The sequence below is a fragment of the Arvicola amphibius genome, chromosome 18 (assembly GCF_903992535.2).
Source record: "Arvicola amphibius chromosome 18, mArvAmp1.2, whole genome shotgun sequence".
NCBI lineage: Eukaryota > Metazoa > Chordata > Mammalia > Rodentia > Cricetidae > Arvicola > Arvicola amphibius.
The window spans coordinates 18431498-18453446 of NC_052064.1; the positions used below are offsets into that span (position 1 = coordinate 18431498).

The following is a 21949-nucleotide window of genomic DNA, read 5'->3' on the forward strand; positions in this document are numbered from 1 at the left end:
TAAATGTCACCATAGAACCTACACCCAGCCACTGATGGAAGCAGATGCAGAGAAGCACAGTGGAGCATTGGACTGAGTTCCGAAAGTCCATTTGAAGAGTGGGAGGAGTGAGAAAATGAGCCAAGAGGTCGGACTATGATGGGAATACCCACTGAAACAGCTTACATGAGCTAATGGAAGCCTTCCAACTCTGGCCTGACAGCAAGGGAACCAGCACAGGACCAAACTGGGCCCTCTAAATGTGGGTGATAGTTGTATGCTAGGGCAGACTGTGGCAGCAAGACCAGGATTTATGCCAACTGCTATTTCTGACTCTGAAGGAATACCTTGCTCAGCATAGATATGGGGGGAGGGCCTTGGTCTTGCCCCAAACAATGTGCTAAGAGGGTAAGAGAAACCTTACCCTCTCTGAGGAGTGGATGGGGATGGGAGGGGGGAATGTGGAGGGAGTGGAAAATGGATTTGGCAAGTAAAATGAGAAAAGATAGGGTTTTTTAAAACAAACAAAACTAACTTGAAGGTAGGAAGCAAGCTTGACAGGATTAGGGGCTCAGTAGAGAGGGAAATAAAGAGGGTCACAGAGGGTGATCAAAATTCACTATCTATGTATGGAATTGTCCAACATAGATAATAGCATGAATATTTATATTAATCCTTAATTTTAAAGCATACATTATTTATTGTTTATATATAGCACAATTTTATGCTGTGAGAAGTAAAACTGAGGGGTGGTTTACATTAGTATGAGCTTGAAAGACGCTGATGCACTACCAGAGCAGGGGAGCAGGAGAAAGGAGCAACAATGAGACATGCATCCTCCATTCAGCCAAACAAAAGGACTGAGTTTTCTGGAGATCTGTGCTGTTGAGAGGCCTGCTGCTTAGATCTCGTAGATACACATCCCTTTTTAACTTGCCGAGGGATGCCTATTTTCTCCGATTTCAGAACTCCTTAAACCTCTGTTTGCTCTGTTCTATTGTGTCTGTTTTCAATTCTTCTAGAAACTTGGACCACTTTAGGATCTTAAAAAGTGCATCCGTAATGACTAGTAACTTCCCACTTCCTGGGTTTACGACTGTCCTGAGTTTCTAACTGATGAGGATAGCTGCTTATAACGAGTGTTACATGCCTGCTAAACAAACACTCTACCATTGGACCGTCCCTAAAGCCCCCCGTATTTAAATGCAAGATAAATTTTCAGCAGATAAGAAAACTGCACAATGGAAGGGGACACTTTAAACAGAAGCTTCTTGTGGTTGTTTTCCCACAATACTCAGAGGCAAGGCGTCAGCTCCATTTTCAGATGAGTACGCAGACTCTTAGATATCCCTGTGCTATCCCATCCACTAGCTGATCTGCACTGTTCTGCATTACCAAGTGCAGGTTCTCTTAACACCAGCCCACACATTTGTGGCACCCCCAGTCTATATACAAAGCCATACCAGATGATTCAAGTTCACGTTTGTCTCCGACCTGATGTGCAATCTCAATGTTCCTTCGATTTCTGGCAAATTTTGTGTCCTCTTGCTTTGTGGGGTCCTCTAGGACATTCATTCTGGCCTTGGTTACTATAGCAGCTAATAACTTTGCTGTCCTCTAATTAATTCTGAAGCACAGCCCTGGGATTTGCCTAGTGTGGCTGAGCTGGGAAGTTGTGCTTAGCGTGTTCTCCTCTGTGAGAGACTCGGTAATGAATCTATGAATTCACAGCAACCTAACCTACATTCACTATGCACATGGACACTGCAGGGTGGTAGGGAAACAGAGAGGAAGAGGGTGAAGACTATAGTCACATAGCCAACTCCGCAGCTAGTTATTTCCCCTAGCCCTATTTATCCCTTCAAGAATCATAAGGCAAGATTATTTTTCAGTGCTGTAAAGGTAGAAACTGGTGTGGCAGAACCCTTATTTGTACCCTGACTCCGGTTCCCAAGTCCTGGCACGTTTCCTTTGCCGAAATTTCAGAGCTCTGTCCTGCTTTCTCGGCAAGCAGGGTCTCCCACCTTTTTGGCATGGTTTGCAAGGCTTTTCCAGCCAGTAGATCGGCCTCTCCAACTCAGTGGCACACTGATGACCACCTTTCCACTCCCACTGTATCTAAGCAAGTCAGCAGGTGACTTCACGGCAATAACCCTGAGCCCATCACTCCCGTTCTGAAACAATCATCTTTCTGTTCCCAGGATAGGCCTTGGTCTGCCATTCACTGTAAACAGCTGGGTTTTCATAGTTCCCAACATGCTCAAAAGTACGGGCAAGGGATGCCTGCTTCTAGCATCCCTAAAAGCAAGAGAGGGTGGCAGAGTGCTGTGCTTCTCCTGGAGCAGTGCCGCCCCCTACTGGAAATTTGTGGGATGTACAGGGTGTTGTTTGATAACCTCAGGAGTAGTATCAGTATTTAATAATAAACATGAGGTGGGAGTATGGCTGTATCCACGCACACTGTTAATAACGCATTTACTCGTCTGGACCAGATTGAACAATGAGTACACGTGAAATATGTAAGTATCTCAGTCTGGATCTAGAGTCAGAGTACAGCTTACACTTATTTCAAAGTGCTTTTTTTTTTTGCACGCTTTAAAAACCGTAAACAAAATTGCAAGGATCCAGCAACAAGGTTGGTTTGTTTTGTTTCACTTTGAAGTTATTTTGATTTGCTGGAAACCTCACCAGGAATTCTCATTATTTCAGAAAATGCCATTTATGATGACTTGACCCAGCTCGATCAGTCTTACTTTGGGGGGCGCCATGTTTGGTGACTGTATATATGGGCCTCATCATCAAATCCCTGTACAAGGAAATATGGCGGTGTATTTTCATATTAAAATACTGTGGTGCATGGCTTCTCTGTATTGTGGTGATTTAAATGTGTCCCCATAGTCTTGGGCATTTTGATACTTACAGCTTTCAGTTGGTGACATCCTCTGGGAAGGCTTAGGATGTGTGGCCCTGCTGGAGGAAGAATGCCACTGGGGTGAGCTTTGAGAGCCCAAACACTAGAACCTCCCAGCCTGCTCTCTGCTTCCTGCTTGTGTTAAAATGTGAGCCCTCAGCTTGCTGTTCCAGACATTCTGCCCACCAACACGCTTCCCCTCTGTGATAGGGATAGATTTCTTCATCCCTCTGTCCAAATCCACCAAACCCTCTGCAAACTGTCTTGATCATGGTGTTTTGTCACAATAGGAAAGTAACCAACACAGGTATTTTCACCTTACATTGTATTGCAATATTATATTAATCAACATTATTTTCCCCAAATAATTTAGACATGGATAAGTTATATTATCTGTGGATTTTATTTCAGGAAGCTAAAAGGCTCAGCTAGAAAGGACGTCTTGTCTAATGGGATCAGCAATCACTTCCCAAGTGCAATCTTCTAGTAGAGATGATACCATCCCCAGGAAACATCACATGACAAAGCCGGACACAGAAAGAAAAACACTGGACAGTCTACCAAATATATGGAAGCTTAAAATCTGAGTGAAACGCTGGGATTCTAGTATTGTCATTTTGACAAGACCTTGGATGACTAACGAGACAAGTATTGAAGCAGATCTGTGAGGGATTAGCTTAAGTTAACTGAGCCATGACAGGCTGCAGGCTAACAATACTGGGTGGGACTAGGCCTCTCCCTTACAAGAATACAATACAAAGAAAAGAATACAATACAAAGAATCAACGAAACACAGAGTTGGTTCTTTAAGAAAATCAACAAGATAGACAAACCCTTAACCAAACTAAGCAAAAGGCAGAGAAAGACATCCAAATTAACAAAGTCAGAAACAAAAAGGGGACATAACGTACACCAAAGAAACCCAGAAAATCCAAAGGACGTACTTTAAAAACCAGTACTCCACCAAATTGGGAAATCTGAAAGAAATGGGTAGTTTCCTCGATAAATACTGTTTACCAAAGTTAAATTAAGATCAATGAAATAATTTACATAGACCTGTACCTCTAATGAAATATAAGCAGTCATTAAAAAATCTTCCAATAATTGGGTGGTGGTAGCATATGCCTTTAATCTAAGCCCTTTGTAGGCAGAGGCAGGCATATCTCTTTGAGTTCAAGGTCAGTTTGGTCTACAGAGTGAGTTCCAGAACAGCCAGGACTACACAGAGAAATCCTGTCTCAAAACAAAAACAAAATAAAATAAAACAAAAACACCACTCTGAGTGAGAGTCCTTCTTACACATGTTAGAATGGCGAAGATCAGTAACACAAGTTTCAGCTTACGTTGGCCAGGATGTGGAGCAAAGGGAATACTCTCTCATTGCTAGTGGGGGCGCAAACTTGGACAGTCACTTTGAAAATCAACATGGCAGGTTCTCAGAATCCACCTACCTCAAGACCCAGCTGTCTTTCTCTTGGGCACATACCCAAAGGATTCTCCATCTAAATATAAGGACACTTAGCTGAAGATAGGGTGACCACAAGAGAACAACACAAGCATATGCCATTCACATCAAGAATAAAGAAAGGACAGGCCTGCAATGACTATATATACTGATGGAGTTTCAAGGATTAAAAGAATTCATACAATTAGTACTTTCTGTTATCTGTTTTCTTCTCCTCTGTACCTATGGGGGCAGGATTCACCCAAGAGTACTGTGTGGGCCAACAATTAAGTCTCTGTGATAGAATTATGTTACTGTGAAAATATGCTACAATGAATATACTTACACAATAAGCTGGGTGTCTTTGTTTTCAACTGGGAGGTTCTGGGGTTCCATGCGGTACTGTTATATGGATCGTCTTGATGATTACAACCTCAGGACAGCTGGGGGTAGACTCAAGACTGGAGTTTCTTGGTTTGGAGTACACCTGTCATAGGCTTACTTAGTGGATTACCCTTCAACCATTGTTAATTCATAGGCGCTATGCTTGTTTGCACCATGTTGCACGCAGCATAGCACATGTTCTTTGCATAAAAACAGCTCCTGTGAGTATCCTCTAGTGGTTATTACGTTGAAAAGAAGCCATTTCTTCCCTTTAGAGGAGAGAATAGATTGCACACACACACACACACATTTTGTCCTTTCCATTTACATATTAAACATCTTAAAATGTGCTGGTTCTCCTCCAGATTAAGCCTGTCAGTGGAGGAAGGGAGGCTCAGGGTCTTACCATCCATGAGGACTTTCTAAGCAGTTAGTGGCTGACAGGACGAAAGGGAGACATTTTCTTTTGTGGTGTGCTGCTACACGCACAGTGCCCGTGCCCCTGGGAACAAATCTCAACATGCTCTTGTCATCTGTCCTGATGAAGCTCAGTGTGTCTCTCCTGCCCCTCTCTGCCCATCTCTCTCTGTCTTCTCTGTCTCTCTGTCTCTGTCTCTCTCTGTCTCTCTCTCTCTCTCTCTCTCTCTCTCTCTCACACACACACACACACACACACACACACACGTAGAAGGGGATGACTTGGGAAGATAAAATTACCAAAATGAACAATGAAGTCCATTATTGCGTATAATTAATCTATGCTCACAAAAGTCTTAAAATACTGCCTTAAGGGCTGGAGAGATGGCTCAGAGGTTAAGAGCATTGCCTGCTCTTCTAAAGGTCCTGAGTTCAATTCCCAGCAACCACATGGTGGCTCACAACCATCTGTAATGAGGTCTGGTGCCCTCTTCTGGCCTGCAGGCATATATACACACAGAATATTGTATCCATAATAAATAAATAAAATATTTTAAAAAAAAATACTGCCTTAACCATTTAAGACACATTTCACAGGCAATGATCCCTTAGCCAATGCTGGATAAGCACAGCGCTAACCACTTCTAATACTTTTTCATCAAAGTCCCTGTATACATTAAACAGCTGCTCCCTGCCACGCCACCCTGATAGCCACACTCGTCTACCCTAGTTCTTTGTACATGATAATGGCTGGGACAAAACTTGGTGACCGAAATTGCAGTTCATGAAGAACAGCCACAATGAGTCGCTCTTTGTCCTTTAAGCTCACTACGGCTCTGGCTGTATTTTCAAGCCTCCTTCTCAAAAGCAAAATATCTTTTGGATAGATCTCCGTTAATTCGTTTTCCATAACATAGCTGATGAACGACCTCTCTAAATGGGCTTTGACAGGCTAGGCAGCAGAATGTTTCCAAACTTGAGAAATGTGATTTTCATGTATCTACGCTACATCTATTGGACTGCGCTGGGGAGGGGAGGCCATCTATAACACAGCATTCTAGAAACGTAGCACCCTGCAGAAGGATGTTGCTATGTGTTGTGTCTTTCTTTAGAGCTTCTCCAGGAAATTGAAGATAATGAGTGGTGGAGACTTAGAGACTTGTTATGGCGGCACACGGCTGAATTGCTCACAAATTATGGCCTCTTAACTGTAACTAGTGCCTTTGATATCTTCTTATGAGCAAAAGAAATTCGTCAACTCCTAAGTGACACTCAATCTGAAGCATGTCCCTTCATGCTCGCAGAATGTAGCATTGTGTGAGGAAGTACACAGAGTTACTAACTAATCCTCCAAAAGGGGGCTGCCATTTCACATTGCTGGCACGATGCCCTTATCCAAGAGTTTGCAGCAGAAAAAAGCCTTGCGAGATCTTTAGTCTACCATTATTATGTCAGGAAAACTGTCCAAAATGGCAGTGGGGACACCTTCCTACCACAAAATACCACCCAGCAATGGCTCTCAAAGAGCTCAGATGGTCCCACAGACCATCAGTTATCTTCCCCAAAGGGCAGGTTGTCACCATCCCCAGAAAAGAATTGGTGCCACAGAGGAAGAACTTCCTTGGATAGAACTCTTTCCTCTTTGGTTTGTGCCGCGCACCGCGTCCCCCGTGTCTGCGTTCAGTGCGCTGGCACCCAATTCGCGAGATTCGGGCAAGGGGCAGGAGGTTAAAATACACAGACACAGACAGACAGAAAGACAACGACATGGGTCATCCTTGAATTCCCCAAGAATGCCCCCTTTATTGTGTTCAGGAGCAGATTATATAGAGATAGCCACGCCCCAGCCAAACCCACCAGAAACCACTCTGCTGCCATCAGGAACTCCTGAAGGTCTCGTGCTCAGAGCAGCTGTAGGCACTCAGATCAGGGAATTACAAGAAATTCAGGATCTGGGGTCTCACTGCTCCCAACAGTTTGTTATTAGAGCTGAGAGATTTTTTTTCACCTGGGGCCAGACATGTAATTGTTTTAGAAGCTATGGGTCAGATAATCTCTACCAGATTTTCAGATTAGCCATTGATATACAAAAGCAACCAAAGACAATGTGAAAATCAAGGCTGTAGAAATCTGTTTGCAATAAAACTGGGTTGACACCATAGCTAAGTTTTACTTATGAAAGGAGAAAAAAAATGGGTGAAAGTTAGCTAGCCACTTGTGACTTGCCGGAGCATTAAAAATTGTTCTTGGAAGCTGGAGAGATGGCTCAGAGGTTAAGAGACCCTCTCCTTTTGAAGAGGATACCCAGTTTTCTTACATTAAAGCTAGACATACACATGACCCTTGTTTGTTTAGCATCGTGAATAGAGGGGTCCTGGGCCCCAGGTCCTGCCTGTGTACAGAACAGAGTGCCTTCAGTATGCCAAGAACACAGAGATTCTGACTTAATGAGCAACTAATCAAAGCTCTGCAGAACACAGTCTCTTCTAGATGTAAAAATACCATAGACCTTTCATCTCAAAAACTCTGCCCCGGTGTGTATGCTCACATTCATGAGAGTATCCTGTCTCACTTTCACTATAAGGTTGGATAAATAATACATTAGGATGGTCCGTGTTTGCTATTGTCCTCATTCCTCAAAGCAGACTTCATGCTGTGTATGCAGATCCCCAGAGACTGAGACTAAGGCTAGCAATATTTCTTTTTCTGCCTTCTGCATTCTTATGCATAATTGTATAAAACTTGAGTAATGTACAGCATAAGGAATAAGCCATGTGCTGAATTACTACGATGTAAAGTCTCTGTTATGCGGTAAGCATAGTCACCCTGAAGGGCATTCTAACACTGCTCACAGGTCCACAATTATTGCATTTCTTCCCCTTTCATACCAGAGGTTACAATTATAATTTCCTCTCAAAAAAAAAGAAAAAAAAAAAAAAAAAAAAACACAAAGTTTGAGCCGGAGAATTGACTCGGTGTTTTAAGAGTACTTGTTCTTGCAGCTGCCCCAGGTTCAATCCCCAGCACCCACAGATCACAACCTTCTATAACTCCAGTTCCTAGGGCTCCAACACCTTCTTCTGACTTCAGTAGATGCCAGGCAGGGATGTGGTTCACATACACACATGCAGGTGAAACACTCATAAACATAAAACTATTACAAATCTGCATAAAGTTTTGCAGTTTTTCCCATGGAGAGATAACATCCTTGCTCCTTCATCCATAAGTCTTCTGCCTTTGGTTCCTTCATTCCCATGGTTTTGTAACATACATTAACAGTGATGAAGTAGAACCAGGGTAGCAAAGAGTAATCAAGGTAGAGAACACACCAATATTAGTGTCAGATCTCCTGAGGCTGTGAGCCCTCTCTTCGTTAAACCTGGCCATATTAATTCTATCTTCTAAAAGAAATCATTTTATTTAACTTAGTAGAATCAATAAAAAAATAACTAATGGTTATATGGAAACCCAGTTCTGTTATATAAAAATGTCTTAAGCTTTTGAAATAACTAAACTGGGTTTTAAAAACCAGAAAAGAAGTTCCAAAACTAAGACGTCACAAAACCAGCTGCTGCACGAATGTTAATTGAAAGACCCCCCGGTGTGGGGAGACTCTCACTCAAGTCTCAGGATAACTCGACACCCCCCCTCCCCACCAACCAGGAACGCATGAGAGACTGTCCTTGCTGCAATCACAGGAGGTTTACTGACAGGAACCAGCACTGGGTCTGAGACTCATATCCCACACAGGGGAGGAGTTCGACCCTGAGTAGCTGGAAAAAAGGGTATCTAAGGGAAGAAACCACAACCCAGTAATCTAAATTGGGTAGGGAGGGCGTCATTGGAAAATTCCAAAAGTACCAGTGATAATCTCAAGGGGGTAACTCCCTGTTTCTCAAGATTATTCAAGATTATAATCTAACTTTATCTTCAGATAGTTCCTGAAACAGAGTCACTGAACCGGCTGTTATGGAAAAATTAAAAATGCTGCAGGATCCCTGGCAGCAGTAGGCAGCAGAAATGCTGTAGGTCTCCAAGCGGTGTTAGTGAGCCATGTGGTGGCAGGCATCAGGCCCTGAGTGCAGCCAGTCCCAGGCAGAGACGGCTACCGATCCCGAAGGGGTGGCTGGTCCCAGGCAGGGAGACATGTGGTGGGAGGGCAAGAGACAGAGACATGGATAGGCACACCATGCAGAGTGAGGTTGGATATTTATTTAAGAGGGTTCTAGAGGGGGGATGGAGAAGGGGAGAAGAGCACAGAGAGAGGGGGGTAGCGAGGGGAAGGGGAGAAGTGGGGAGAGGGGAAGAAGTGAAGCTGCCTCTCCAAGAGGAAGATGGAAAAGAGCTCAGGCCAGAAGCTGAAGATCAGCCTGCCTCAGTGGATGGGGGAGGGAGTGGGCGTGGCTTGTCTCTTAAAGAGACACAACAATCGTTCCACCAACTAACCTAGATTTTTGGCTCTTTTCTTCCTGCTAGATTTTTGGCTCTATTTCTTCCTGCTAGAGGGGTCTGGATTTATCCGGGTCTTTCAAATAATCTAATAAAGACTCCTTTTGAACATAGGTCGGCTTCCAGGAGCTGAGAGTGGAGATGAAAAATAGGTAATATATTATGTCGAAAACTAACCTTTACTAAATTGCAGGCTCTGGAAGCCTCGTTTAATACTGTAGCGAGTCACTTAAAAGTAGGGGCCGCATCCCGTGACACCGCAGCGAGGTGACATGCATAGACTGCTTCGTCTTTCCAAGGCCTAGTCATCAGTCAACCAAATAGAAACTGTGACAGCAGTGTGTGCCTCCTCCCGTCACGTGAAGACCGAATGTCTCTATTCAATGATGTGTTTTAACACTGGAGATGGGTTCTGAGTAAGCTTCATTCCACTTCCTTCCAATACTTTGCTTTCATGTCAGCATCACATGTGTGTACTTAAATAAGCCTCAATAGGCACAGTCAGTCAATCTGTGTGGCCTCCTGGCACAATCAAGAGACATAAGCACAGGACACAGGAGGCTGCTGCTCACAGAACACGGCATACTGCTTTTAATAAACACTTTTATAATTAAAAGGACTTCTAAATTAATGCATTGTCATCAAGAAATATATGGTAAACATATTTTATATGCTCTACTTTCATTTGGCAGTTTGCGGGTTTCTTTACACCAATAGTCACACAGAGAAGCATATTGCACTATTATGTTACAAAAGTTTCAATGTGACTAGCAATAGGAATGATCAGGTCCATTCAGTATTTTTGTAGGGATGGGTACCAACAGTAGGGTCTTACACATGCTAAGCAGCTGATATACCCAAACCACCACCAAACACGTGATCAGTCATTGACCAAACTATGAATAAGCCCTTGTGGAGACTCAAGACCTTGTCTGAAGGTCAGAGAGGTTGAGGTTGAGCAAAAATTGTTGACAACAACCGGGCTACCCGTCCTAACCCAGGATGTGGTTACTTGGTTCTTTTGATATTAAGATGGCCCCTGCAGGTAGATCTACTCCATCTGTGTTTGCCTAGGGTGAGTTCACTGCCTAAACAACAGAATGCTAATGAATGGATTAATGGCTTGATGGCTCAGAGTATTGAAGCAATTAGTTGTTCAAGTTGTCCTTTGTATCATCTTAAAGAAGTCTTTTATTGCCTTCTTTCCCTTTTGTATTGGGGTATAAAAGTGCATGGAAAATTAAATGTTGGATTTTTCAGTATTCGCTGGAACTCCCTCCTGATACTATCCTATGTTTCTGTCTTATTTTTCACTCACGGCTTTGTGTTCTTTCCTATTTTTACGGTCCCCATGCCCCTACCCTGGTAAGTGGTATTTTTTGTTGAAGCTGGTCTCTGACATGCACTAAACCAGCACAATCCCTAACTGCATTCTAAATATTTGTCCTTCCACTTCACAAATAAGTACAGTCTTCACCTCCATCAAGGAAACTTCTCTTTGCAACAAAGATCACTACCTAGAACCACAACCAATATGAACGCAGTGTTGGAGAGTAGATACATCCATGCAACACTCCCACACCCAAGGCTCAGGGAACACTGCAGTAGAGGGGGACTGGGAGAGCCAGAGGATCAGGGAGTTTGCTAAGAGACTGTGTCTAAGGATGTCCCACCAACATGACTGCCCAGATGAGAGCTGAACAAGGACAAAAGCAACAGGACATGCCAGAGTGGAAAGTAAAGACCCACAAAGCTTCAGTCCTACACAGAGAACTACAAGAAACCAAGCGATGCTGAGAAATAGTCTTCCCCAAGGAAGAGAATGCCAGTTGGTTATCCAATACCAAATGGTCAGCCCTGAAAACACATACACAGGTGACATTGTACAGACTGAACAGGTTGTATTTAGGACTGATATATATGTATATGTATGTGTATGTGTGTATATGTATATGTATGTGTATGTGTGTATATGTGTATGTGTATGTGTATATGTATGTGTATGTGTGTATGTGTATATGTATATGTATGTGTATGTGTATATGTATGTGTATATGTATGTGTATGTGTATGTGTGTGTGTATGTGTATATGTATATGTGTGCAATAACAACTAATAAAAAAGGTGGCCATGGATTTTAAGGAGAGTAAGGAGGCACAGGGAAGAGTTTGGAAGGAGGAAAAGGAGGGGGGAAATGATGTAACTGTATTATAATCTCAAAAACAAAAGAAAAATGTAAGTGTGACATACAAGAGTGTGGTTGATTAAAAGATAAAATGCAGCCTCGCATGAGATTCCCACACCCTTCCTCCCCAACCCTTCAAAGAAAGCGGCATTTGGAGGTCTCTTGCTTCCTTATCCTGCTTTTCATTACATCGCTTGTCTTCGTTCTTCTCCGTAAGAAGTCTGTCCAGGTCCTCCATTCCTAGGCTTCTGTGATACAGAATCAGAGTAAGTTCGGGAGCAGGTGTGTGCAGAGTCATAATGGCACAGCAAAATGCACAGCTTTCAAGAAGTCAGAGGAGGTCACAGACTCCAGAGCAGAAGGGAAATTGGACGCTCTGTGAGAGAAAGAGACTTCTGAATTATGTAGAGGTTACTCTGCTGTGAGTTATTCATTGAGTAATGATATTCACGAGATGAAAATAAATATTCATATTGCCTTTGAATGACTTTTAGTTTTGGACGATGTTTCTTTTGAATGTGATTGTACACAAAGACCAGAGGCCTTAAACAGAAATTATCTCTGAGGAGAAACAGGGATGTGAAAGGGAATTGAGCTGTCAGAGTCCTGAGTGATTCACACCAACTCTTACTATAAAACACCAGCCCTAATACCTGGTGATGGAGTGTAAAATTACATTTGGGATTGCTTTTAAAGGAATTATTTGGTGAGAATATTTTAAATATTAAATACTCCCAACTACTTCCAAAGTGCTCCCAGGCCCAGATGTTTAATGGTTGTGATAAACAGCATTGCACTTTTATAATCTGTCCAAATACGTGGACTTTATTCTGTACTCACAGGGTGTCCATCATGTGATTTTACCAAAAAAAAAGGCCATATTATAGGAACGGCCATTTTATATAAATTATTTATTCAACTCTAGAATCTCAAAAGATAAAAGCAAAACACACCCAGGGAAATCAATTGTAGCATGTATTCTAATTGGTATTAATAATAAAAACCCAGAGTTAGATATAGGGGTGAAAGAATCCTATCCGCAGACTGTCTCCTCAGACTGCATCTGTCTCCACCAAACCTCAAACTACACCAAGTTCCTCATTATATTCCTCTCTCCTCCCAGCCTATCACTCCTGTCTCTACCTCCCTAGAGCTGGGATTAAAGGTATTATGACCCCAAGTGTTGGGATCACCTTTGTATAAGTTGTTTCTCTTTTAGACAGATTCAATGTTGTATAGCCCAGGGTGGCCTTGAACTCACAGAGATCCCTCTGCCTCTGTCTCCCAAGTCCTGGGTGTGAGCCACCATGCCTGGCCTCTAGTGGTTTACTCTCCACTCAGCTCTTCAGGCAAGCTTCATTTGCTAACACACAAACAAAATGTCACTATAATCAATAGACAAAGTGCCCAGCAAGGTACCCAGCAAAAAGAGGTCAGTCTTATATATTTGTTAAATAAAAATACAAGATCATCAGTAATTCAGGAGACAGAAAGTTTCAGCAATTAGTAAATCAAGAGTAGGGTAATTGCAATGATTGTGTTTGGGAGAGAGGTTCAGAAGGGGGGAAATTAAACAGAACAAACACTAACTCTCCTCATGTATAAATGAAAAAAAACAAACTTAAATCCACAAAATTAGAAGTGAAAAAGACAAGAGGCATGGCTGTTATTTCTAAATTATCACAGCACTTACAGTCCCGTGTACGTCGGTGTATACTGTGTATACAGGTACTCTGGGTGCCACTGGCTCTTACTCTTTCTTAGGGGTTAAAATGGGGACATAGAAAACTGCGGTTATCAAATTTGAATCAAGAAGAAAATATATTGTATAACGTCTCAAGTGCAGTGATGGCTTCATGCCAAACAGAATGTTTACAATATGTGGAACATTCGACCTCATTTCACGGGGTTATTTTGTTGCCACTTTTTGACCATTAAATTACTTTATAACACAATCAAGTGAGTTATTCTGAGAGTCTGTTATGCCTACAATATATGTTTTAATTATTGCTATAAGTGGATTTTTCCATTTGTAATCTATGAAAATGTGTGTCATCAGTGCTTCCCTTACGTACACACCACACACACACACACACACACACACACACGCTTTCTATTAAAAAAAAATAAGTTCAATTCTATACTGGTATACTTATAAATTCATTAAAGTTTCAGAAAAAGATAGTCTACATACTAACAAAGCCATGCAAAAAATATTTAAAACAATGTAATGCCAAAGTAATCAGGAGGGAAAACGCGGTTCTGAGAAGCCCATTTCATTCATTCCCTTAAGCCCCTTTGAGTCACAGGTTTAAAAGACGGCGTGCATTTTCTCAGTTCTGTCTCTGAGACGATTCCTCAGCTGACTCAGACAGAATTTACATTCACTTTGCAGTACTTTGTTTGGAACCCAGTGGTGTTAATCCCTCCCAGCCAGCACCACTGAGCCTGCCTGACTCGCTGAGGGTCTGAAAAAATCTGGTTTGAGCCAAACAGCTCGAGATCGATGGTCACTGGTCCAGAGGTCCGCGCTTCATACTCATGCCCGGAAAGGCCAAGTCACATCCCTGAGCGCTTCAGCAATTGCAATGGCATATCTCTAGCCACGTGACATCATTTTTCTACCCAAATTTTCTCTAAATTTTCCCAAGTCCTAGGCAGGAGCCACGGCAGTGTAGGTCTGTGTTCCTGTCTCCTCTGGACTCTATTGCAGCTCAGTCAAACCCTTCCTGTGAACTTGGTTAAGCCTGTGCTTCCAAGAATAGAGCAAGCAGCTCCAGGATGTGGACATAACACAACAACACCTTCCATCCTCATTAGCAGCGCAAGTGCGAAGTACTGCAAACTGTCATTTATTCTGGAAGAGAAATGACAGGTCCCAGAACTCTCAGCCAACAAAAAAAAAAGAAAAGAAAAGAAATCAATAATATGTTAAGTTCCTAAATCTTTGCTGGGCTCATTCCACCAACAATGTGCAAAGAGAGCCATACAAGGTACTCAATATTTATTGTTAATCTGATAGGACACCTCCTCCTCTGATGTCATGAGCAAAGGATTGTGTCAATGTCTGGTCTAGGTCTTCCCCAGACTACATATGGCAAACAGGAGAATCACCATAGCTCTGAGCAAGACCATAAATGTGTACTATTGACCCTGCTATTTGAATGTGAAAAGGATGTATTTTCCAGATGAATGGCAATCAGAAAACCAAGTGTGATGGTTTGAAATGGGGTATATCAGAAAAGCCTCTGGACCAAAGCCACTTCTGGCAATCCTGACCTTTCTCCTGCTCCCCCTTCTCCTCCAGAGCAAACCATGTGCCATGGAAATAGACCAACACGAAGGCCCTCGTTCCAAAATGAGACCTTTCCCAGACTCAGGAGAAAGGCACGCGTCACAGAGAGACCAAACAGAACCAAACACACAGGCCTTGCTGGCTTCACCTCCCAGCTTATCAACACAGTTCTTATCTGTACTGTACTGCAACGCAGTTCTTATCTGTACTGCACTGAATAAAATATGGCTCTGTGGTGTAGTGGTTATCACACTGGTCTCTGAGTTATAATAGAAAGAACTGTTGGAAAAATAAAATACATGGATAAATGGGCCCAGGTTATAGCAAATACTGTATAGTCTTATATGAGGGACTTGATAGCCACAAGGTGTCCAGAAACCAATAACTTGTGGGTACAAAAGGATAACTTGGCAATATCAGCATAAATGAATCTATCATCTATTTCATTATAACAGTATAGTACATGTGAGTTTCTCCCAAAGACCTAAGGGAGAGTAGATATTGTCTTCCCAAGAAGTGACAGATCCAATACAGAACTCACAAGGTGTAGAGAATAATTCATAAGCTTCATCTCCCCCTTACTTTGTGTCAAAAGAAATGTTTGGAGACTAGGGAGATGACTCAGCAGTTACTAGTACGTACTGCTCTGGCAGGGGACCCAAATTCTGTTGCCAGCAACCATGTCTGCTCCCAACAACCTCCAAGTCCCAACCCCGGCCTCTATAGGCACCACACTTATGTACATATACCCACACAAACACATGTACATACAATTGAAAAAATAAAAATAAGCCATTTTAATACTAAAGATGTTAGGTTTGGGGGGTAGGAGATCCTTCTATGTGTTGCTTTCATTGGTTACTGAATAAAGAAACTACCTTGGCCTGATAGAGCAAAACTTAGGTAGGTGGAGAAGACAGAACTGAATTCTGGGAGAAAGAAGGGCATAGAGAGAGAGAGACACGCCATGGAGCTACCAGAGACAGACACTGGAAATTTTACCTGGTAAGTCACTGCCACGTGGAGATACACAGATTAATAAAAATGGGTTAAATTAAGATGTAGGAATTAGCCAAAAAGAAACTAGAGCTAATGGCTCAAGCAGTGATTTAATTAATACAATTTCTGTGTGGTTATTTTGGGGCTAAGCTACCAGGCAGCCGGGACGAACAAGCAGGCCCTTCCCTTCCAACAGGCTGTTTTATTTGTTTTTGCAGATGTGATACTTTGAGGAGACCTCTACTCCAAAAATAAAAAGAATGGGTACATTTCCTCTTTCCTGAAGTGCAGAGAAGGAGAAGAAGTTCAAAGCTTTTCTAAGTCAGTGGATATGGTCATCTACCAGGAAAATTCAAAATATAAGAGACAGGCTTTGATCTCACACACACACACACACACACACACACACACACACACACACACTATCCCTGCTTCATAGGTGCCCCATACCATATTGAATGCATTTTTCAGGGCAAAGAGTATGTGTTTGGGGAAGAATGGAGAGAACCCTCCTAGAAGAACCATAGTTCACTCTTGTGCAGGAGGACTGTCTGTATTGGCCTTGAGCTTCTACCAAGTGCATATATGCTGATGTTAGATCCTTAAAAAGTCACCAAATACCTTCATGTTTTGCTTGGCTTTCTCATTGCATGAATTCCTCATGCATCCTTGAAACGAGGCTGCAAGAGACTAGAGTTCCCAGTATATAGGCCTGAGACTGCATTGTGGGCAAAAGGAATGGGAACGGGAGAACCAAGACTAAAATTGCGTATTCCCGGAAACATTTGTTTGCCAGGTGCTGTGAAATCCAAAGGAAAGAAAATTTATTCTTGAAAAGGGATGGAGATTAAATTAAGATATAAACCTGGTTCTACAATGCTCTTGAAGCATATAAACAAATATGAAGATAAGCAAGCATTTGCTAAGGGAGGGAAAACATTAACAGTGGGGAAATAGATGGGTTAGTTTGCACAAGCTCATATCTGTGAGACGTCATAAGCAAAACATGGTATGACTAAAGCAGCAAGGAAATGAACTAGTATTGTGGTTGTTACCTAAGAAAGCCTGGTAAAGTGGGACACTATGCCAAATTTCATATTGACGGACACTGTGGTGAAGGAAAATAGCATTGTGCATCTCATGTCCTTGGGCAGATATTTTAGCAAAAAACCCCAAATGAGACAAATGAGAACAATAAAAGAAAGGCACATGAGAAGCAATGGGCTTTTGTTTGATTGGATCTGTGTAAGATACAGCAGGGCTAGTTTCCTGCTTGGTCATAGCTTCAGTAGTGTGTCGAGAAAGACTATAAGAGCCAGAGAAACAGGGAGTTTGCTGTGAGACTGTGTTTTCTAGGAACATCAGAAGCTATACCCATGACTTCTCACCAGCATGATGAACATGAGATGAACAAGGATGACAGCAGCAGACATTGTTACACGCATGGATAAAAGCTCAAGAGACCTCAATCCTAGACAAAGAACATGATAACCAAAACATGCTGAGCATGAAAGCAAGTCATCTTTGTCAGAGAAGAGAACATCAAATGGTTGTCCAAAGCCAAACACTCAGACCTGAAAACACACATGCACAGAAAGCAACGATGTATTCAGGAATATATGTATATGCATATGTGCATATGAATATTAAAAAAAAGGCATTGAACTTGAAATGGAACAAGGGGGCATATGGGGTGTTGAAGGGAGGAAGAGGAAGGGGAAATTACATAATTGCATTATAATCTCAAAAAAAATTATAAAACACCTCCCAGATGGTAGCTCCCAAGCTTAAATGCCACGATTGGGGCAGTGTCTTAGCGCACAATCATCTATCAGCAAATGAGTGTTAAAACCGAAGAAATGCCAGGGGTGTGTCACCCACCCACCTAGGGTCAGCTCTGCAAAGATACCCAGACCCAGTCACCAAGTACCCACTGGGCTGCTCCCTTCCCAGTGACACTCAGTACTTAGGTAGAAGTTCCTTTCTTCGGTGGTGTTTAGGAAGGTCAACCTATACTTAAAAACCTGACTGAGATTTACACGAGGACACACAGGTATCCAGGTAATTTTTTTGAACTATCAAACAGGAAAGCTTTGTGTGCTTAATCTGTGTGACTTCTATTAACTTTTGATCTTTGATTATTAACTTAGGATGACATTAAATAGCATCAAATCTTTGCTTGAATTCCAATGACTAACAACAGACCCTTGGCTTAACTGTCTGTGTGTACTTGCCAACATGCTATCCGTCACACAAGCATGCGCTTGTTCCCAATATGTGGATATTCAATAGGAATCAATGCTCATAGGGAGGAATCCCTTCAGTCAAGACATCCTTACAATGCTGCCAACACCAGAGTGCAGTGACAGGTACCGAGACATTGTCAATCAGCATATGTAACCTGGTAGTCTCCTGTGTGGAATATTTGTGTACACTGTGAGGATGTGTGTCTGTCAAGGTGCCTTCTGATTAGCTTAGTAAAGAGCTGAATGGCCAATAGTTTGGTGGGAAAGGCTAAGTGGGATTTCCAGGGACAGAGAGGAAGAGGAAGAGGAATCTAGACTTGCGAGAGTCGTGGGCCAGACATGGAAGAAGCGGGATGAGCAGTACAGAGTTGAGGTAACAAGACCTGTGGAAGAATATAGGTTTAAAAATATGGGTTAATTTAAGTTATAAGAACTAGTTAGGGGGCTGGAGAGATGGCTCAGAGGTCAAGAGCATTGCCTGCTCTTCCAAAGGTCCTGAGTTCAATTCCCAGCAACCACATGATGGCTCACAACCATCTGTAATGAGGTTTGGTGCCCTCTTCTGGCCAGCAGGCATTCACACAGACAGAATAGTGTATACATAGTAAATAAATAAATAAATTTAAAAAAAGAACTAGTTGGGAAAAAACCGAAGCTAAGGCCAAGCTTTTATAATTCATTACCCCTCCATGTCATTTTTTGCGGGCTGGTGGTCCTGATAAAAAAGTATGACTACAAGCCGGGCGGTGGTGGCGCACGCCTTTAATCCCAGCACTCGGGAGGCAGAGGCAGGCGGATCTCTGTGAGTTCGAGACCAGCCTGGTCTACAAGAGCTAGTTCCAGGACAGGCTCCAAAGCCACAGAGAAACCCTGTCTCGAAAAACCAAAAAAAAAAAAAAAAAAAAAAAAAAAAAAAGTATGACTACAAATGGCATCCAGTGTGCAGTGTGCAGAGAGTCCACTGCTAGTGGCATACAGAGGGCATCCAGTGTGCAGTGTGCAGAGAGTCCACTGCTAGTGGCATACAGAGGGCATCTAGTGTGCAGTGTGCAGAGAGTCCACTGCTGGTGGCATATAGAGGGCATCCAGTGTGCAGCGTACAGAGAGTCCACTGCTGGTGGCATACAGAGGGCATCCAGTGTGCAGCGTGTACAGAGAGCCCACTGCTGGTGGCATACAGAGGTACAACTCTTCTAAGAGGTCCTGCTATGCAACAGAGCATGTGTGGGAGACTGGACAGAGATGCGTACCACAGTACAGACACAGCAGCTCCCTAGAGCTGGGGTGGCTAGGTGCAGCTGGCACAGTTGGGTAGACCTAAAAGGGGCAGAGCCAGCCATAGAGAGCCTAGTAGGTTAAGGCTTGCCGCACATGGTCAGAGAAGGCTGCAGACACATAAAAACTCAGGTCCAGACCAAGATTAACCTCTGAACAGATATAGTATACTTAAAAATATGCTTGGATGCTGAAGAAAGAAAAGAAAATAGGGTACTTACTTCCTTTCTGACTCTTTCCGGGCATTCAAGATGTCGAAGCGAGGACGTGGTGGGTCCTCCTGAGTGAAATTCCGGATATCCCTGGGTCTTCCGGTAGGAGCTGTGATCAACCGTGCTGACAATTCAGGAGCCAAACATTTGTATATCCTCTCTATGAAGGGAATCAGGGGACGACTGAACAGACTTCCTGCTGCTGGTGTGGGTGACACGGTGAGGGCCACGGTGAAGAAAGGCAAACCGGAGCTAAGAAGAAAGGCCCATACAGCCGTTGTAATTCGACAACGAAAGTCATATCGAAGAAAAGATGGGGAGTTTCTCTATTTTGAAGACAACGCAGGGGTCATAGTAAACAATAAAGGAGAGATGAAAGGTTCTGATATCACGGGTCCAGTTGCAAAGGAGTGTGCCGACTTGTGGCCCAGGATTGCATCGAATGCAGGCAGCATTGCATGACTCTCCAGTGCGTTTGTAAAATAGATTCATTAAAAAGCTTTCTTGACACCTTCCAAAAAAGAAAGAAAGGAAAATAGAAGTCATAAAAAATAGTTTAAAATAAACTCTTTAAAGAGAGAGTAATTTTAAAAAACCATGTAAAAATGAGAAATATTATAACACAGGAATTTGGACCTTATATAGTGCTTTGTTAATTTTGAATTTTTGAATGCTAATGAACAGAGAATGGCAGCTGTGAGAGACACTGGATTGTGGAAGGGACTGCTGAATTAAACCAGTCTATACACTTTAGGATGTCTTGACTTCAAAATGGAAGTCAGAAAGTGTGTTGTATTTGGGGAAGAGGTTGCGCTTTTGCAACATAATTAATAAAAATCTCAAGACAGATATTGGGTTTCAACCTGAAGGCCAGAAAAGTAAAGCAGCCAGCCACTGGCTCTTACCTCTACCTTGATCGGAAATGGTGATTCTGCCTCCAGGAATCTCAGAATGAGACTGTGTGTGAGAGCTGTCTCCTCCCGTCTTATATTCCTCTCTAGGGCTGGGATTAAATGCCTGTACCATTACTGCCCAGTTTCTATGGCAAACTAGTGGGACTACTGGGATTAAAGGTGTGTGCCACCACTGCCTGGTCTGTAAGGCTGACCAGCAGGGCTGTTTTACTCTCTGATCTTCAGGCAAGCTTTATTTATTAAAATAAAAATAATATATCACTACATGCTTTTGTTCCTACAGAATTGAAAAGCTATGGATTCCTTGGCTAGAGACCTTCTGAAAATCTTGGCTAGAGACTTGGAAGAAAAAATTACAAGACGGGTTATATATAAGCTAATCCTTCAACATAGGAACAGCTCTGAGACTGACAGAGACATGATAAATCTTGTTAGCTACAGAGTTCTCATGGTTTATTATTACATGCCATCCTTTATATGGCATGGGCAGAGGTTTGGTTATACTGTCCAAACTTATAAAGTTAATAAATGCCTTTTACCTGCTCAACCATAAAACAAAAAAATCATCTTTAGTTGACTTGTATACATCACACATTCCATACTTGTGTTAATGCAGATATGTATGTGAACTTTAAAAGTTTGTATATTTTCAAAAGAAAAAGACCAGGTGCCAATAAAGACAAGTAGTTCAGTGATCCAGTCTCTCACAATGCTTCTGGTGTAGTCTCCTCAAAATTCTGCATCCAGAAACAACTTCAAAGCTGCTTGTAGAGATGGTCCAGCCTCACAGCCCACTCAAGCCAAGACTTCAGATGAGCATTACACAGACACTAAACAAAAAATAATATTGCTTGTTTTTCCAGGACTTGACCATTATCCCAATTTTTTTCAAGATCTCCTGAAGATGTTGCCATCCCCAGACAATAGAAAACAGTCTAAAGAACATAACAGCCACAATCCCAGAAGGTGTGGGGGTGGCTTATAATCATTTAGTGGATGTTTGTCAACATTGGGGGCGGTGGTTGCAAATTGTTATTGGTCATGGTCAGGGAGAAAACTAAGCAAAGAAAATTAGATTCAGGAATCTTATTCTGAAAAGAGAAAGGCAAGTTATAGAAATGATAGAATAAAAGGATAAATTATTGAATCTACTTTTAAACTAAAAAGCAACTACTAGTCTCAAATATTTCATATTGGTATGGATTTTGTATGTTGTTTCAAATTTAATGTTATTTTGTT

At 42.3% G+C, this 21949-nt stretch overlaps 1 pseudogene; it reads left to right on the plus strand.

Moving 5' to 3' along the window:
* Positions 1–19835: 19835 nt before the first annotated feature.
* Positions 19836–20258, plus strand: LOC119804019 (annotated as a pseudogene).
* The last annotated feature ends 1691 nt before the right edge of the window (positions 20259–21949 follow it).